This window comes from Sycon ciliatum, chromosome 11, assembly GCF_964019385.1.
Source record: "Sycon ciliatum chromosome 11, ocSycCili1.1, whole genome shotgun sequence".
NCBI lineage: Eukaryota > Metazoa > Porifera > Calcarea > Leucosolenida > Sycettidae > Sycon > Sycon ciliatum.
Window position 1 is genome coordinate 14,592,487 of NC_088653.1, and position 6,089 is coordinate 14,598,575.

The window sequence follows — 6,089 nt, forward strand, 5'->3', positions numbered from 1 at the left end:
CAGAGTCTCACCTAGCAATCCAGGAGAACCCTGAGTGTATGCTGACTGCTTAGTAACCGGTAACCAGGCTCAGCATATAGATGAATTATGGAGCTAGGAAAGATTAAAACAGTCATTTAAGTGGACTAGAGGACACCACATGCACACACACACACACACACATACACACACACACACACACACACACACACACACACACACACACACACACACACAGACTTATCACCTGTGGTGCCAGCTGGGCTCCCGTCTTCTCTGAAGCGACTGAGACTGTCCCCTTGTTTACTCACATACTCTAAACAGCGGTAAACACACACAGGAGAGACACACAGGAGAGACACACAGGAGAGACACACAGGTACATGTAGGCACTGCACCGTGGTTCATGGACAGTGCACTTTCTTGCCGATGCAGTCCTGCGGACAAACTGACAAAACCTTCAATGAAACTGAACACTCAACACTTGCCCTTTGAAAAGGTTGGGTCCAGCACCTGGTCCGAGAGAGGCTCCCAGACCTTTGTCGAAACATCGCAGTTGCAAAATTTTGGAAGCTATTTGCAAGCTAATATACAAGCTTAATATTATTTTTGTACCCAGAGAGAAATTGTTATTGCGCGAATGTTCATCACATAGTCATGGGAAAAGGTTATGTTACGAGTTATGACTAACTGTCCACAAACATAAACATTCGAGTAATGTTCATGGTTTCATGTGGCCAACTGATGTAGTAAAACACCATTGTGTGCCTGCCATTCTCTTCACTTGCCATACTAACACCATCTACCCACTCATGTGCCTTTCTCACCTGCACTTCTTTAATCTACACTTGCTTTCACACTGCTCACTGCTCATGTAAACACGCCTCCAATAGTGCCAGCTTTAGAATACTAGTGTTTCTTGTCGATTAGTTTTAGATCAAATAAGGTGCACCGTATGGTACCATCAAACCATTTCGTTTGCAGTCCAACTCTCGGTGTGATGACGATCTCAGAGGATTAGCACATGAAATTGACGTTCAAATCTTAAAATATTCTTCCATTGTTCTCGTGGTATGAGTGTGATTAATGAACCACTTGCCATTTGTACAGATCCACGAAATCCCGTAGAATCACGTAGACCCGGAAGGGTGTTGAATGTGCAGGACCCTACTGGGTTTTCTGCTAGTTCCACTAAGAAATGGGGCCTGAAGGCATTTCATACGAAAACCTTTTCCTAACAAAGACCTAGCTACTCATTAGTTCTAACCAAAGTGAAGAAGCTGGAAAAGCGATTGCTGGTCATTGAATTATGACGCGAAAATGGTCAATTGTGCTTGCATAGCACACATTCAACACCCTTCCGGGTCTACGGGATTCTACGGGATTTCGTGGATCTGTACACACGGCAAGTGGTCCATTTATTTTCATCGATATTTTGTAACTTCTATGTTCACATTACTGATGCAAAACTTGCCTGTTGTAAACTTGCCTTTGCTTTGCCACTTGCATCGTTGTCATTAACCCTTTAAGAGCCACAGGAAAATTTCAAAATTCTGCATTTTTTCGTGTTCTTTGGATCATAGCTTCAGTTCTACTCCACAATCTAGGGCTTCCTGGAAAGGTCTTCGCGAGAGGAAGACAATGAGGTCGATTATGATAGCCAGCACACCGTCTATCCAGCGCTAGATCGCAGCGACAGTACGAAAAATGCCCCAAATGCGTCCAATTGCGTCCCGCTCCAGATATTTCATTTTGCTCGATCGTGGAGTTCCAATTTTTTCGCTGTGTACTCTTGACAATATCAACAGTGAAACCCGTGCGAATTTGAGTAAACCAGCGTGACGGAAAGTCTCAAAATTCTCAATACTAAAGTCGCACTGCGCGCTTTTGAAATTGCCGCGATCGCGGCTCAACTTACGAGTGATTTCTCTCAGGAGCCGTTGCTCGCAGCGCTTCGCGGATTGTTTCTCCCGACAGGTGAGAGTTTTCCCTTCGCCCTGGATATTTCGATCACTGGATTTGAGCGAGATTGGACTGAGTTACGATCTTTTGAAGTTTTGCATTCAAGTATGGGGCGGCTCTTAAAGGGTTAACACTCTTATGCTTTTTACTGCTGTCAATTAGTCTTACGTCGCAATCTTTGATTTGTCTTGTGTTGCCTTTTAAATTAATGTGCTAGGCTGAAGTACACCGATGCCTCCTATTTGAGCATTGTACAAGAAATTGTTTGGATCCTTCTTTCAATCTCTACTTTCTTATACCATTGCACATTCTTTCTAACTGTCATCACCGTAGGCTGTGGAATGTGGAATAGAGTAAGGCATGTCTATTCAGCTCGTACTCTTTATCCCTGGCCTTAGTTTGTTGCCTACACTCCATTTATAAACAGTGGTCCATTTATAATTGGACAGAATTCTGCTGGAATAGGGAGGGTGCTGGATTAACAAATCTGACTCACCGCTGCCATGTGCATGAAAAGGGCATTTTGGCTACTGAAAATTATTTTTATGCTGTTTTATATATATGGGACTTGTTTAGGCACGTTCAGGCCTGATTGGGAATTTTCCATTGCTATCAGGTTCGGCCTCATTTCCTCTGTGCTGCGCTGACGAGTCCACAAAGGACGAAACAGTTCTGTCCGCAGATTGAGTATGGGATTTGTTTATATATGGGAATCGTATTTAATATTATATGGGACTGGTGCATAAAGTGCTGGGTTCAAGAGGTATGGCTGTACTGCTTTTCTATGCTGAATTAATCAGTATAATTATCGTGTTCGCCCCAAGCTTCTGAACGTCACTTAGAAAGGTTATTGTTCTCCAGTTTGCCTCGTTTTACCGGGTTTAACGGGTGTTAGCGGCCGTCATGAGTTCCCTTCGAGAACATACTTAATTTTTGTTCGTTTTCATTGTTCCCAGTTAATTGTGCCCCTTGCTGTTAACTGATCCGGTTTAACTTACTGTAGCAACCAGCAGTGTTCTGCCAGATACCCTTATATGGCCTGGCGGGTATGCTCTCACGCAATGATGTCCGGTAGCCGTCCAGACACTTCACATTACCGCTCTCCTCAATGTAGTTGACACCTTCGTCTCGGCGAATGCCGCGGCTGGAGACTGCGCCACCTGGCAGACGTGCTCCTGGTATTCATAAATCACAACAAAAAGAATGAACTCGGATAGAGAGCCAAGGATCATTTATAAAAAGTAAAAAGGACCAAGGATATAATGTCCACTAACACCACCAGTTACTAAACAATCAGCTCAGCGATAACACAAAGAATAAAAATATAAAGAAGAGCTGAGATGTACAAACCCGACAAGTACCAACATTGAGAAAATCAGCGAAATCCAAAGTTAGAATGCAAAATATAATGTTCGAAATCTTCGAGAACCATCTCAGAACTGAAACTCAAATAGTTAAGAACCCAACAAAGGTCCATGGCCTCTCATTCTTCTCTCTCTTGCTCTCTCTGTCTCTCTCTTTCTCTCTCTCTCTCTCTCTCTCTCTCTCTCTGTCTCTCTCTCTCTCTCTCTCTCTCTCTCTGTCTCTCTCTCTCTCTCTCTCTCTCTCTCTCTCTCTCTCTCTCTCTCTCTCTCTCTCTCTCTCTCTCTCTGTCTCCCTCTGTCTGTCTCTCTCTTTTTCCCTCTTGCACTCTCTCTTCACTCGCTCTCTCTGCCTCTTTGTTTCTCTCTCCCTCTCTTTATTTATCTGTCTCTCTGTTTCTGTCTGTTTCTCTCTGTCTCTGTCTCTCTGCCTCTGCTTCTGTCTCTCTGTTTGCCTCTCTTTATCTATCTATCTATCTATCTATCTAGTATTTATCTATCTTCCTCTCTCGCTTTCTCTCTCTCTCTGTCTCTCTCTCTCTCCTTCGTCTCTCTTGCTCTCTCTCCCTCCCTCACACACACCATGTACCATGTACATTATATACGCCCGTCGCAAGAGAAGCACGCATATCTGCAAATGCACTGGACGTGTACCCACAGCTTTTCTCTTTATAGCAACGATAGCGGATCTGATTCTGATTGAAACAGATCAAGACAAGCGCCAGATAACTGTCTAATCACACAAGTGGCGTAGCCATGTGAATCGACCCCCCTATGCACACCTGGTCTACACCAAACGGAGTACATCGGAAAAGAATGGCCAAGACAGTTACCTATGAACACCGTACACTTGCTGGGGTAACCAGTATAGACGGCACGCTACTTTGATAGAAGCAGATGCTAGATGCACTTGCGTGGATTAGACAGTACCTTGAAGTGAAATTGGAGCTACGCGTAAAATTCCGTAAATAAGCCCACCCTAAATAACGCCCATGTCCGATAATAAGCCCAGTTTGGTACACTTCAAGTTCGGTTTATCACCGATGCCCGAAATCAGCCCAGGGCGTAAAGTGGACTCAAAATGACCAGCGCGCGAGCGTGACGTTTTCAGCCATGCCAGCACCTGTTGCGCCTTGTACTGACCATAGCAAGTGGTTTACCTATCAAATCTGTTATTTATCCATACATTCTTGGTTACGACCAAATTTCCAGCTGTGGTTTGATGTACCTGTACCGCGCTCAGTGTGAATGGTGGTTCACTGAAACTAGTGGGTTGCTGGTAGATTGATCTTCTGCAGATTGCGTCCGAAATAACGCCCATGCCCTAAAACAAGCCCATGCCCAAATATACGCCCGTTTTTTGACGCTCTGCAAAGTATACGCCCGGGGCTTATTAACGGAATTTTGCGGTATATTACCAACCAGCCTCGGCTACTGAGGAACCCAGAGCCAAGAGACATACCAACAACCTCAGCCATGAAAGCTATTATAGTAACGACACACTGGATTGTGGAGCCGAAACTAGTCCAACTTCCAAATGCTTTGGCAAGAAGGTAGCCTTCCCACAGGTTGGCACACACACACACACACACACACACACACACACACACACACACTCCCCCCTCCCTTTCACCCCCCCCCCCCCCCATACACACACACTCATACATCCCCGCACTGCCCCTCCCCCCCCCCCCCCCACACAGGATATGCATGATTCAACTTCCACTTACCCACACAAACCGATGAAAACAATGCAAAACCTCTTTCTTTCCCATGCCTTGTGAACCAGAGAGGGATTTTGTCAAACGTTGCGGCAAGTTCTCTGCATTCAGCATTGCCAGTCTTCATTTCCATCAATACGTTATTCCATAGTGCCTCGCTTGGCAGGAAAAACCCGACGTTCTTGCGGCATGCATCCCGGGCATTATCGTACGTTAGCTTTTCGAAAGTCTTGGTGTGCTCGAGAACTTTCCAATCTCCGCACAATGTTTCTGACTTGCGAGTTGTCCTTCCTGGGAGAGAAGAAAGTTGAAAATACACAAGTACAAGAACCTTGTCAAATGGCTGCGAATTTGCACATTACCACTGGGGAAACAATTCTGAAGAAAGCCTTGTTGTACATTTTAATATCAGTGTTTGCTTTGTCGTACATTTTAAGGATAGGAAAGAGTGTTTCCTCCCTAAGTGTGTCACAACATTTCCGAGTCCTCCCCTTGTCTTCAAAAGTCTTCAGTCAACTTTTTATTTCCTTTCTTTGCCAAATTGTTTGGCTATTGGAGATAGCTGAGTGCCTTGTGTGACTCCTATCCTGCCCCACCGGCCAACAAAGCAGTATAACCGAGACAAACTTGAAAATTTAGATTATAAAAAGCACCAGCTCCATAATTATGCCAGTACAATGAACTGAGGTCACAACAGTATACAAGCATTATTTGCCACAGTGGCAGGTCAAGCGCCGTACAGCAAGGAAAACCTGTTCGTCAGCTCGCGCAACCTTCAGCACCAACGAAAAGACTGCCTGTGCTGCGTACAGTATGCATTGATGTGGCCAATGGGAAAGCTAAGAAATTGTTGTGGCCAATGGGAAAGCTGTAGTCACAAAAACCTTAGTGCAATACCTAAGGAAAAAATCAAAGAAATCACAGTCCACGTTAGACTGGGCTGGAGGCCGGATTTTCCGCTGCCGTAGGGATGTCACCACCCTCTGCCGTAGGGATGTCACCACCCTCTGCCGTAGGGATGTCACCACCCTCCGCCGTAGGGATGTCACCACCCTCTGCCGTAGGG

The 6,089-nt window shown here is 45.2% G+C and overlaps 1 long non-coding RNA gene across 1 annotated transcript; it reads right to left on the reverse strand.

Annotated features, from left to right (window-relative positions):
• Positions 1-231: 231 nt before the first annotated feature.
• On the reverse strand, positions 232-5,308 carry LOC135827376 (uncharacterized). Its single transcript, XR_010555416.1, has 3 exons — positions 5,033-5,308; positions 2,940-3,116; positions 232-295 (listed from the first exon to the last, which is right to left on the reverse strand). It is a non-coding gene; the product is annotated as an uncharacterized LOC135827376 (long non-coding RNA).
• Positions 5,309-6,089: the final 781 nt, after the last annotated feature.